Source organism: Pinus tabuliformis, chromosome 7, assembly GCF_031772625.1.
Source record: "Pinus tabuliformis cultivar Carrire ecotype Pingquan chromosome 7, CPIR1, whole genome shotgun sequence".
In the NCBI taxonomy this organism is placed as follows: Eukaryota; Viridiplantae; Streptophyta; class Pinopsida; order Pinales; family Pinaceae; genus Pinus; species Pinus tabuliformis.
In genome coordinates this window covers 155,403,169-155,418,227 of record NC_142293.1, presented here as the reverse complement: position 1 = coordinate 155,418,227, position 15,059 = coordinate 155,403,169, and positions in this window count along the sequence as shown.

The following is a 15,059-nucleotide window of genomic DNA, read 5'->3' as shown; positions in this document are numbered from 1 at the left end:
AGTTTTAGAGGCAAGTTGTTCCACTATCTATTTTCTTGTTCCTAGTTTAGATGTAGTTGAAATAGTTCCTTGACTCATGGATTTGACCCCTGATGGATAACTCAGATGCTTTTGAGGTCTATATGATGTCTTTTCTCAATCATTTGTAAATGTTGGACTCTTGTGGAAGCTCTGAGCTCTATTCTATATCTCTACAGTAGTTGGCAAGGTATAAAACTAGGTTTCATAGCTATTTTTGTGGGATTCTTGTGATAATGAGTTTTTGGATTATTTCTTCTTCTGTAATGAGTTTTTCTTATGTTTTATATGTTTCCAAATCTCTCTTTTTCTTCTGAACTAAATGAATCAAGATAGATAGACAAAATACACTAATAACAGTGCTTTGTCTTGAGAATGCATTTGGTTTTTTATGTTTTCAACAGTTTGAAGAGGATTCATGGTTTCTTCATGCCCTCCTCAGCTCCTCAACAGTCTTAAATCCATCATCTCATCCAAGTACTAGTGCCTAAACACTTGTCTATCTCGCCCAATAGGACATGTCTATAAATCTGACTTGATTTCCCGGACCCAAGCTGCCTGCTCCATTTGATCCATCAACCAACCATGAAAATCAACCAAAAACCATAGAGCTACTATACCTCGCCTAAAATATAATTTCAATTCAGTCATTTCAAGTTGTAATTGCAGTCATCCTAACTGAGATTGACAAGGAGAGAGCCCTCTCCCGACCTAGTAGGGATAGCCACTAGGTTAAGCATGGTTTGTGGTTTTCCTAAGATTGCCTCCCATCAGCTTGAGGTTGATCTAGAACCTAATAGGGGGGATTTTTTTAATAACATTATCATTCACTTCTACAAATTCACGTACTTCGTTGGCATCTTCAACAACTATTCTTCAAAAATCCATAACGTCTTCATCTAGAAGCCGTTTCCAGAGCTGTTTTTTTAATTGGCCTAATTTTTTGAGATCTTTCCATTGGAACACTTGGTTTCAACATCTACAGCTTTAGTTTCTGTTAAAATGGAAAGTCCATGCCAATTTAATCTTGACATCACCAACTAATTCCAATGGTTATCCTACATTGTGGATTTACTTAGAACTAAAGGTCTTTATAGAATAGCCTCAAGCCATGAATCTAAACCTAAAGATGAAGATAAGACAGCCAAATGGGAAAATAGCCAAGATCAAGCACGTGGGTTGATAGGGATGTCTATTTATCCAGACCTTAAATTACATATCGCAAAACTTGATACCCTTGATGAAGCAATGAAACAACTCAATAAAGTTTTTGTAATTAAAAATAAAATTAGAGCCTATCAACTAAAAATGAGTTACTTACGTTGGACCCCAATAATTTTTCTTTCATTGAAGTTTTTTTGTCCAAGTTCAAGACCCTTAGACTTCTCTTGGAAGGTGTTAAGGTTAAGAAAAAAGATTTTAGCCTTATCTATTCCATTGTTACAAAGTTGGGACCAACCTACTCTGTGTTTGTTTCCACCTTCGATTCTACTAGAGAAGCCTTTATTTCTCAACGACAGGCCTACAAGTTCCCCTCTTTTGATGCCTTTTATGAATCTTTAATAAGAGAACAAGAAAAATCTTACATCTTGGTCTTGTTAATCTTGGAAACTCTTCTAAGAAAGCCTTAGCTGTTTAGCAACAACCAAGTTCAAAGAATCCTAATAATTAGCATCCTAAAAATAATGGTCCTAAACGAACCAAGGGTCCTAAGCACTTTCAGTCTCAAAATGAAAAATCAATTCAAAAAAATGATAAGTCAAATAAAAACAAAGGGAAGAAGACTGATAGACATTGCAAATTTTGTAATCGATATGACCACTTAGAATCCAAATGCTTTAAGAAGATGGAAGCCTTGGAAGCATCAATGAAGAAGCATAACATCCATTTGGAGCACTCTTCAACTTCAACTTCATCTTCAGGAATAGCACTTTCTTCATGTGGTTTTCAAGCATCTCTATCTGGTTATAATGTATCTTCTTCTTCTCATATGAGTGGCTCATTGATTCTAGAGGTTCTTATCACATGGCCAAAACCAAAGCCATGTTTTCTTCTTTAAATGATTGTAACACCAAAAATATATATGTTGGTGATGATAGATCTCTTAGTGTTGTAGGGACTAGAACTATTCATCTAGATAATGCTCAATTTAATGATGTATTATGTGTTCCTTCCTTATCTTGCAACCTTCTATCTGTATATTAGATGACTCATTCAGGTGAAGGTAAAATCGTTGAATTTTCACCTCATGATGTTGTAATTAAGGACCTAAGAGATCCTAGATAGATTTTAGCTACTGGAATTGCTGGTGATTCTACAAGGTTGTATAATTTTAACAACTGTGGGTCATCAGCACTTCCCTTGGTATTTGTTGCTCATAATGATGAAGTGAGCAAAATTTGGCATGAGTGATTTGGTCACTTACATTATCACTCCCTTCATAATTTATGTAAACAACATACAATGATAGGTCTTCCTATGGTATCTTGCAGAGATGGTGTTTGTTCTGGATGGGTACTCGGAAAGCATCATCGGGATAGTTTTGAAAAAAGTGCCTCTTGGCATGCCTCAACCCCTTTACATCTTGTGCATAGTGATTTATGTGGTCCACTTCCAGTTGTTTCATTTTGTGGCTACAAGTATTTCTTAAATTTCTTTGATTATTTCTCCAGGCGCACTTGGGTATACTTCTTAAAACTCAAGAGAGAAGTATTTAACATGTTCTTGGCCTTTAAGGCCTTTGTTGAGAAACAATATGGACATCAAATTCTTAAGCTAATATCTCATAATGGCGGCGAATATGGTAACAACAAATTCATCAAATTTTGAACTGAGCATGGAATTCAAATGCAACATACTATTCCATATAATCCACAACAAAATGGTGTAGCTAAAATGAAGAATCACACCTTAAAGGAAATGGCTAATTGTATGCTTCAATCTAAAGGACTTAGTCTTAATTTTTGGGCGGAAGCAATTAACTGTGCAAATTACATAGTAAATTATACTCCTACTAAGGTTTTAAAGAATATCACTCTAGAAGAAGCATGGAGCTCAATTAGACTAGATGTAAGTCACTTTCGGGTTTTTGGAAGAGAAGCATGGGCCCAGTTTCTAGATGAGAAACATAAATCCTTAGAACCTAAGAGTGAAAAATGTATTTTTGTTGGGTATTATGAAGATGTCAAAGGCTATAGACTTCTTTCACCTAAATCCAAAAATGTTATCATTAGAAGAGATGTAAAGTTTGTTGAAAATATTATTGGAAATAATAATGAAAGGGGGGGTGAGTTAGTAATATCAGATCAATAATTTCATTTTCAAAACTAATTTGTATATGCTACTTCAGCTCAGTGAACTAGCGTGTATATGTGACTGTACTTAATGCAACCACTGTATATGTAGAGATATTTTGATTAAGCCAAATTATCATGTATTGAACTTTAATCAGTATATCAAGAGTTCATTAGACAATGCAGTAAAAATAGATTAAAGCATCACACATAAGCAACACACATGAACACCAAGATATAAGGTGGAAACCCAATGTGGGTGAAAACCACCTACTGTAATTGTCTCTGTCTTCTTTTAATAAAAAGATTATGTTTACAGTTTTTGTACTGGTGCAGTCTTATACTAGTATGCAGGCTTCTACTTGCAGAAGGCTACAACCTTCTCTCATTCTCCAGCTTCTACTGGAAGGGAGCTACAACCCCCTAGCTCTTGTACTAGTCGATGTGTTTACTAGTACGTAGGTGCCGACCTACAGAAGGCTACGACCTTCTCCTTTTTCTTCCAGGGACCACGTTTCATAAATTTTCAGACTGGATCCATCAATAACATCATATCAAATATATCTACATCAACAATCACCTTTCGAACCAACCACAACCAAATCAATCAATCACTTTGAAAACCCATCAATATGATCATTCAGAATAGTATCACCAAAATATAGTAACCAGAACCCAAACCAAAACCCAGAAAACTGCAACAGCAAACATAAGCAGCTAAAACATATTTTATAAGGTCTACTTCCATATGTTGAACTTGCGTGTATACGTGCTTTCCTCAAAGTGAACTTGCATACAAATCTACAAATCAAATTTATGATGTATACGCTACTTTGATATACAGAACTAGCGTGTATACGCTCCTTTTCTAAAGTGAACATTTGTACAGATATGTAAATGATGATTTAAACATTACAACTATTCCAGACTTCAGTTATACCTAGATCATTATATTTACAGACTACAACATGTGCCAGCTATTCAGATACAAGAACAAATCACATAAAGATAATTCACTTCAAACCTTGAGATCCTGATACATCATTAGATCTTATCTTTTATCAAATGCTAAGGTTCCTCCTTGGTTGAGATCCAACAATGCACCATAACCCAATAACTTGCGTACTAGATCTCACACTTCATTAGATATTCAATGCTTGTGTCTCCTAGCCTAATGACCTTCTCCACCTTTTATAGTTTTAGGCCTTTCTCAATACCATGGACCAAAACCACTTAGGACCAATACCTTGGATCAAATACCTAGGGTCAATACCTCGGACCAAATACCATGGACCAATACCATGGATCAAAATACCATGGACCAAATACTTCAGACCAAAAACTTAGTTTTCCAAGGTATACGCACTTTTCCTTTTGTGAAAGTGCATGTGTACATATACGTGACTTGTATACAGTGAACCCGTGTGTATACGTGGCTTGGCCAATGGTGAACCTGCGTATACCTCTCTTTCTTCATTTTGTGCAGTCTGATCTGTAACTCTGTGCTATTAACCTGGTATACTGTGATCTTTCATCTAAGTGAGTTTCCTTCTAAATTGATTCCTTGAAGTTGCCCTGTATTTCATCACATCTGTAACCACTACTGTCATGCATTCTGTCACATCTGATATATCTTCTGTAGATTCATCTAGTTACCATATACAAGTGATTTTTTCTGCTATAAGTGAGTTGCCATAAAGTACAACACATACATCATACAAGTACAACACATACATCAAAATGCCAACAATCTCTCCCTTTGGACTTGATGGCAACAACAACCACACTAAGTCACTCCCCCACTTTGTCATCAAGGGAAAAGGGTCATGCTCCCCTTGAGTGCATGCTGAAATCTTTGATATGCTAAAGTATGCTGATTGAGCTTCCATGATCGAGTCCATGCTCCCCTTGAGCATAAGCAGAATCTGTAAAAAGATGTTCTAAAAGAAGAAGATGACTCTATACATACATCACAAATGACCTTCCTATCACCAATAACTCATACATACATCCATCTCCCAACCAAGTGGAGATATACAAAATTTGACTCATCCACCCAACCAAGTGGGGATATACAATTGTTTAAACATGTCAAAACACAAACATTACATCATCCATCCCATGCATAGTGGGGTTATGAATTAGGTATTTTCATGAACATTACATTAAAAGATGTACATGAGTTATATAATAGAGACCAAATATCTTAAATAAGACCATGATAGTCATCAGCAACTACCATTTGATCTGCACCATCAGCATCATCTGTCAATCAACATCCAGACCAGCAGACTGTATTAGTTCCCAAACTATTATCAACCATGTTCTCCCCCTGAACCTGTTCCACTTGTTCACTTTCAGATCAGATCATTGCATATCAAAGCATCATCATCAATCAGATATACATCAAGTTATCAACAACTTTATGAGAACCAATATATTTCCATATGTTATCAGTAAAGTGAAATTATCATCAAACAGAGTAAATAATTGACAAAACCATGGAAGACCACTTTTTTCTCAGACTAGCCCACTACTTTCCTTCAAACCAACATATACGTGGCTATGCCCATAGAAACTCGCATATGTACGTGACTACGCTTTATGAAACATGCGTATAACCACCTTTCTTTGAAGAAAATTGGATTAAACAGTAGGATGATGCATCAACTACTCATAGCTTTTGTCTGAGATATTCAAATGTCTCTTTGGGTAGTGGTTTAGTGAATATATCAGTAACCTGTTCTTTGGAGGGAACATATTCCAGTTTGACTTTTTGTTCAATCACTTGTTAACATAGAAAATGATATTTGATGGGTATGTGCTTGGTCTTGGAGTGCATTACTGGATTCTTTGAAATACTGATGGCACATGTATTATCACATAGAATGGAGATAGGTGGAGTACATGTGATCTGAATGTCTTGCATGGTTTGTGTCATCCAAAGTAGTTGTGTGCAACAAGATGCAGCAGCCACATATTCTGCTTCAGCTGTAGATAATGCAATTGAACTTTGTTTCTTTCTGAACCAAGACACTAACTTGGAACCCATATAGAATGCACCACCACTAGTGCTTTTTCTGTCATCAACACTTCCTGCCCAATCTACATCTGTATATGCATGAAATGTAAGATCGGTATCTCTAGGATACTATAAACCAAAGTTCTGAGTTCCTTGGAGATATTTGAATATCCTTTTGACTGCCTGAAGGTGTGTTTCCTTAGGATTTGCTTGGAATCTTCCAACTATTCCCATTACATACATGATGTCCGGTCGGGTACCTATTAGATAAAGCAGGCTGCCAATCATGGATCTATAAGTTGGTTGATGTACTACTGCTGATTCATCATTTGAGCTAAGACTGCATCCTGTTACCATTGGGGTACATATTGTTTTATAATCTTCCATGTTGTAGTTTTTCAGGATCTGTTTGAGATATTTGGTTTGTGAGAGAAAAATAACATCTTTATTCTGCTGAGCTTGAAGACCAAGAAAGTAGGTGAGCTCACCAAGCAAGGACATTTCAAATTCTTGTTGCATTACTGAGGCAAAATTTTGACTCATGGATTCTTCATTGCTACCAAAGATGATATCATCAAAATACACAACAATTATTAGTAATTTATCAGTGTCCATCTTTGTATATAGATTTTTATCTACTAACCCATTTGAAAAACCTTGTTGGTGGAGGTATTTGTCAAGATGGTAATACCATGCTCTTGGAGCCTATTTTAGACCATAGAGAGCTTTTCTGAGTTTGCATACAAGTTTTGCATCATTTCCAAGAATGAATCCTTTTGGTTGTTCAATATAGACTTCTTCTTCTAAGTCTCCATTAAGGAAGGCAGATTTTACATCCATTTGGTATACTTTGAATTTCTAAAAACTAGAAATAGCAAGAAACATTCTTATGGCTTCAAGGCTAGCAATAGGTGCAAAAGTTTCTTCCAAATATATACCTTCCTTTTGAGCATATCCTTTGTAAACAACTCTGGCCTTGTTTCTAATAACTTCTCCATTTTCGTTCAGCTTGTTTTTGAATATCCATTTAGTTCCTACAATATTCTTATCATGGGGTCTAGGAACTAATTCCCAAGTATTATTCTTTTCAATTTTCTCAAGTTCTTCATTCATGCCTTTGACCCAACATTCATCTCTGCATGCTTCATTCACATTTTGAGGTTCAGTGGAAGATAGTAATGATAGATAGCTTGAGGTTTCGGCAATAGTTCTTCTTGTTTGCACACCTGCCCCTTTTTCCCGGAAAATTTGAGTTTCTAGATGATTTTCCTGAACATACCTGGACGGAGTTTTTTCTTCTATCGTTATCTCTTCTTCTGGTGCTTCATTGGTTTCTTCTTCAGAATCAGTGTGATTTGATGTGGGAAAATGATCCTCATCTTCTTTATTGTCATGATCTTCGATTTTTATCTGTTTTGGATTTTTGCATGCTTCATCAACTACAACATCAATACTTTCAATAATTTTCCCAAGTATTTTCTTATAACATTTATATCCTTTACTTTGGGAAGAGTAGCCAAGAAGAATACCTTCATCAGCTCTAGGTTCAAACTTACCAAGTTTCTCATCAGTCCTTTTGATGTAACATTTTCTTCCAAAAACTTTATAGTACTTTACCGTAGGAGTTTTACCATACCAAAGTTCATGTGGAGTTTGAGTGTTGTTTACTCAAACATTTGCTTGGTTGAGAATAGTGATGGTGGCGAATGCAGCTTGACCCCAGAAGGTTGTAGGAGTTTTAGATTCATCTAGCATAACACGAGCCATTTGTTGAATAGTTTTGTTCATCCTTTCTACCACTCCATTTTGCTGAGGAGTCCTTGCGGTGGAGAACTGCCTTTTTATTCCATGTTGTTCACAGAAGTCAAAGAATTCATCCGAGGTAAATTCCCCTCCTCTTTTAGATTTGAGGCATTTGATTTTTCGATCTGATTCATTTTCAACCAAAGCTTTGAAGGATTTGAACTTTTCAAATGCTTCATCCTTATGCTTTAGAAGACCTATCCAACACATTATGAAAAAATCATCAATGAACAATATAAAGTATTCTTCTCCATGAGGTGACTCTTTCATTGATGGTCCACATAAATCAATATGAACAAGTTCAAGAGGCTTACTACTTGATCCTTCCTTTTCGATGAATTGAGATCTAGTTTTCTTACATAAATGACATGCTTTGCATATAGTATTTTCAGGAATGTTGATATCTAGAAGATCTCAAATAGCCTGGAATCTACATGCTTTTCTTATTTTAGAAAAGCTTAGATGTTCCAATCTTCTGTGCCATACCCAGATTTCTTCATTTTTGCTTAGATAACATTGTTGTTGTCCTCCCTTGAGTATGTATAGGTTGTTTGGAGTTCTTATACCTTTAATCACAATTTCTCCTGTATCAAGCTCACGAACAACACATCCATTTGATCGAAACACTACTTCATTTCCTTGATCACACATTTGACTTACACTCAACATGTTATGTTTTAAGCCATCAACATACATAACATTTCCAGCTTTAAATTTTTCTTTCAAGAAAATAGAGCCTTTACCTTTTATGACAGCAGGAGTGTCATTTCCAAATGAGACACTCTTTTCCTTTTCTAAGGCATTATATGAGTGTAGTTTTACTCTGTCACCTGTCATGTGTTTTGAGCATCCATTGGATTTCTTGTCCTTTTGCATACAAGGCTATACCACATCTTTCTGTTTGTAATTCTTTCTTTTCCTTTTGCTGAAGCTTTAAATGTGGCTTCTCTCATATCTGATGGACGTCCTTTTCTCATTTGAAAAGCAGTTAAGATTCCGTGCAACTGTGCATAGTAATAGTTTGTAGATCTTGCTTTTCTTCTATGGTAGATACTTTTGATTCAAACTTAGCAGACAAGGATCTTAAAACTTTTTCAACTAAAGTAACTTCCTTTATCTCTTCACCCAGATCCTTCATGCAATTAACAATCTCATCTATACATAAAAAGTAACTAGCTATACTTTCATCACTGTGCATCTTGAGAGTTTCATATTGAATTCTGAGAGTTTGCAGTTTAGCGTGTTTTACCTAAGAGTCTCCTTCGTAGCTTAGAACGATTTTGTCCCATATTTCTTTGAAGGATTTGAGCTGCATAACTTTAACAAACTCTGATTGTGACAGATTTCCCAATAATGTATTGACAGCCTTGGCATTGGTTTCATATTTCTTTTTACATGTCGTATATGTAGGAATTGCTAATGGAAATGTATATCCTCCTTCCACGATTTTCTAGACATTTGTTCCAAGAGATTGAATATAGGTTACGGTTATTACCTTCCAATAAACAAAGTTTCTCCTGTCAAAGATTGGCAGTCTGATGGATCCCCCGCTTTCTTGATTACTCATGATGATGGATCTTCCTTCAAGCGATCAAGCTTCTTCTGAAGGACCTGCTTTGATACCAATTGTTGGAAATAATACTAAGAGGGGGGGTGAATTAGTATTATCAGATCAATAATTTAATTTTCAAAACAGATTTGTATACGCTACTTCAGCTCAGTGAACTAGCATGTATATGCAACTATACTTAATGCAACCATCGTATATGCAGAGATCTTTTGATTAACCCAAATTATCATGTATTGAACTTTAATCAGTATATCAGGAGTTCATTAGATAGTGCAGTAAAAACATATTAAAGCATCACACATAAGCAACACACACGAACGCCAGGATATAAGGTGGAAACCTAATGTGCGTGAAAACCACCTGCTGTAATCATCTCTATCTTCTTTTAATAAGAAAATTCTATTTACAGTTTTTGTACTGGTGCAGTCTTATACCAGTACGCAGCCTTCTACCTGTAGAAGGCTACAACATTCTCTCGTTCTCCAGCTTCTACTGGAAGGGAGCTACAACCACCTAGCTCTTGTACTAGCTGAGGTGTTTACTAGTATGTAGGTGTTGACCTACAGAAGGCTACGAACTTCTCCTTTTTCTTCCAGGGACCACGTTTCATAAATTTTCAGACTGGATCCATCAATAACATCATATCAAATATATCTGCATCAACAATCACCTTTCGAACCAACCACAACCGAATCAATAAATCACTTTGAAAACCCATCAATCTAATCATTCAGAATATTGTCACCAGAATATAGTAACCAGAACCCAAACCAAAACCCAGAACACTGCAACAACAAACAAAAGCAACTAAAACAAAATTTATAAGGTATACGCTACTTCCATATGTCAAACCTACGTGTATGCGTGCTTTCCTTAAAGTGAACCTGCGTACAGATCTGCAAATCAAATTTATGGTGTATATGCTACTTTGATATGCAGAACCAGCGTGTATACGCTCCTTTTCTAAAATGAACTTGTGTATAGATCTGTAAATGATGATTTAAACATTACAACTATTCCAGACTTCAGTTATACCTAGATCATCATATTTACAGACTACACAATGCGCCAGTTATTTAGATACAAGATAAAATCACTTAAAGATAATTCACTTCAAGCCTTGAGATCCTAATACATCATTAGATCTTGTCTTTCACGAAACACTAAGGTTCCTCCTTGGTTCAGATCTAGAAATGCACCATAACCCAATAACCTGCATACTAGATCTCACACTTCATCAGATATTCATGCTTGTGTGTCTTGGCCTAATGATATTCTCCTCCTTTTATGGTTTTAGGCCTTTCTCAATACCATGGACCAAAACCACTTAGGACCAATACCTTGGATCAAATACCTAGGGTCAATACCTCAAACCAAATACCATGGACCAATAGCATGGATCAAAATACCATCGACCAAAAACTTAGTTTTCCAAGGTATACGTTATTTTCCTTTTCTGAAAGTGTGTGTCTACGTATACGCGACTTGTATACAGTGAACCCATTTGTATGCAACTTTTCGAACCTATGTATACCTCTCTTTCTTCATTATGTGCAGTCTGATCTGTAACTATGTGCTATTAACCTGGTATACTATGATATTTCATCTGAGTGAGTTACCTTCTGAACTAATTCCTTGAAGCTGCCCTGTATTTCATCACATCTGTAGCCACTATTGTCATGCACTCTGTCACATCTGATATCTCTTCTATAAATTCATCTAGTTACCATATACAAGTGAGTTGTTCTGCTATAAGTGGGTTGCCATCAAGTACAACACATACATCATACAAGTACAACACATACATCAAAATGCCAACAAATATATCGGTCTACGAGCCTAGTTCGGTGGATGTGCCACCTCTCTCCATTCCTTCTACTTATGAAAATATTTCTTCTTCAGATGATGACAGAGAGGATGACAATCCTCCCCCACCTTCTCAAGATCCTCCTTCAGCTCCTTAGCTGCGAAAATGGGTATGTGCTACTCGAGGTGCAATAGGTTCTCTTGTAGGTGATCCTACAAATCAGCAACATACACATTCTCAGTTCGATAGAGCCTCTTCTTTACTGGCTCAAGCTTCAATGAATTATGATCCTGACACCTTTGCAGAAGCTTCAGGCCATCCAGATTGGGACACAACTATGTATGAAGAATATCGTTCATTATTGGAAAATGATACATGGGATCCTATTCGTCTTCCAAAGGGAAGAAAACTTGTTAGATGTAAATGGGTTTATAGAACCAAGTTTGGATGAGATGGAAAAGTTGATAAAAATAAAACTCGTCTTGTTGCTAAGGTATTTTCACAAGTTGAAGGCATTGACTATATTTAAACCTTCTCCCCTGTTGCCAAAATGAACTTTATCCGCCTTGCTCTTTCCCTTGTTGCCTCTTTCAAATGGGAGTTACATCAGATGGATGTTAACTCTGACTTCTTGCATGGGGACTTGCATGAAGAAATCTATATTGAACAACCTCTTGGCTTTATACAAACAAACTCCAGCCTTGTATGTCAGCTAAAGAAATCCCTTTATGGTCTCAAGAAAGTCCCTCTAGCTTGGTATGCCAAAATGGATAGCTTTCTTTTAGATATTGGTTTTTCTAGGTGCCATTATGAAAATACTTTCTACACCAAGAAAGTGGGTAAGTATCTTATCATTCTTGTTATTTATGTTGATGTTTTTATGCTCACTCGTAGTGATCCCAACCTTATAAACTATGTGAAGTCTAGCCTTAAAAAGCAGTTTGAAATGACAGACTTAAGACACTTTCATTATTTTCTTGGTCTTCATGTCTTGCAATCCAAGCAATGTATTTTCCTTTCCCAGTCCAAGTATGTATGTGATCTTCTACGCCACTTTCACATGGAAGACTATAAGCCAGCCCCTTCTCCCTTTCAGTCTAAAGCCAAACTTTTTGTCACTTGTACTTCCCCTAAAGTTGATGCTACCTTATACTATTAGCTTGTAGGAAAAAAAATGTATCTGACCCATACCCGTCCTGACCTTTCCTTTGTTCTCGGCCTTATTTCTTAGTTTATGCAAAACCCACATGAAAGTCATTAGAAAGTAGCTAAAAGAATACTTTGTTATGTTTGAGGTACAGTTCAGTTTTGGATTCATTATAGTGTAGAGGCATCTCCTTTATTCGTTGGTTTCACTTGTTCCAATTGGGCTGGTGACCCCCATGATCGGAAGTCTACTATAGGTTATGTCTTCATTCTTGGTTCTGGACCTATTACATGGGCTTGCAAGAAACAGAGTGCCATTTCTCTTTCTTCAGCAAAAGCAATAGGAAACTTTGGAAGGATCTCTAAAGTTTCACTCATGGTTCTGTTAAAAGCTAACATATTTTTTGTAACAGACATGAGCTTAAGGGAACCTAAAGCTTGCCAAGCAGTTGAGGATAAAATACTAACAAAATCACCTTCATCTATATTCATATACACATTCTTACCATAAGCCTTCACAATTATTTGGAAAGGTATGGAAGAAGGAAAATGAGGCTATGTCATCCTACTCCATTCAAAGGAAACAATCTCAGTACTTGGAAGGGGTTCCCTGGAAAGGGAAAAATGCCCCCTTGTGTAGAAGAATTTGAAGTAACAAAAAGAACCTAAGCTACATTAACTTCACTCTGTAAAGCGAGAGTGGGATTGACCAAAGATGGAATCGATTCAACCACTCGATCAACCAATGGTTCATCAACTTGAGTGATATGTGTTTCACTCTCCAATGGAAGAGTGGGATTGACTATACTTGGAATTATATCAATCACTTCGTTAACTGATGGTAGTTTGGGAAAAATCTTATGGTAACCAAGTGGAAGTTATTTTTTAGAAATAGTAAATTTTTCCAATGATTTTGAGGCTTCATCCATGTGAGGGAAAAGGTAAGTTTGATGACTCCATTTGCTTATCCTACAAGGAAACCTAACTTTACCCTTTTTCTATGGAGCTTGACAATCATTAGTTAATGGATCAAGAGTAAGTTGATAAGAATTTTTATACGACACTTCTAACACCTTTGGAATACTAGGACAATCAATAAGAAGATGGTCACACTTATAGAGAATGCAAGGTAATTTGGGCTTGTGACATATTTTCAACGGTTCCTCAACATTTTCCAAACTCAAAGAAATGCTTGGTTGGTTTCCTTCTTTCTTATCTTGCTTCTTCTTCTTCTTCTTCGCTTTCTTCTTCTTCTTAGCAACCTCCTTACTATAGGTTTTAACCTCGGATAGAAATTACCTGCATATGAATTCTAAAACAGAGAAAATAAACAATGCAAGAGCATAACACATAAAACACATATACACAAATATTTTCCCCTGGATCCCAAAACCGAGATTACCAGCTTGATTTTTCATTATGTTCCTTTCAATGTTACATTACATATTTATACATGTTGAAGCATCCAATACCATGGACTGAAATCCATCGTTTCCAAAACCATGGACTGAAAACGATTGCGTCCAAAACCATGTGAGAAAATCATGCACAAAACCATAGGTAGGTCCCCCCAACCTAATATAGGGTCCAAAAACAAAATTTTCTAGGGCGCTGCCCCGGACCCCATAGAGGGGGGTTACGTGCACCCCTCAAACCCCCTGTGACCCCCCCACTATTCAATCAGCGCAACAAAGGGGGAGGCTCCGCCCCCCCTCTAATCCCCTGGTTAACTACGTGGGTTAGTCGTGGAAAGAATATAACACAACCAAACATTCTCCCACTTGTTGTTTTCTTTCCACACGGAGCCACAAGAGAGCTTAGTCATTTATCTAGCCCTATAATGCCCATTATTTTTCTACACCAAGAGAACTTCTCAGAGCTCACAGATTTTTTCAATGCATCTGCAATATTATTCAAAGTGTCCACCTTTACCAGCAACACCTTTTTGTATTCTATCATATCCCTCACAAAGAGATATTGAACATCAATGTACTTTGTCTTTGAATGATATGCAAGGTTCTTTGCCAAGAAAATTGCAATTTTGTTGTCACAATATATCCTTATAGCTCCCCGTACTAACCCCATACTTGGACACAATCTCAACAACCAAACTGCTTCCTTTCTTGCATGAGTGGCTACCATGTATTCTGCCTCTATAGTTGATACTTCCACTACATATTGTTTCTTACTCATCCAACTCACAGCACCTCCAAATAGGTTAAACACACACCCACTTGTAGATCCTCTCTAATCCAAATATCCAGCCCAATCTGCATCAACAAAGCCATGAATATCCAACACTCTGTCAAACCCTGGTCTTCCTTGGTAGCACAAACCATAATCACTAGTGCCACGCAAATACCTAAAAGCTTGCTTCACTGTTATCTAGTGCTCCTTCAC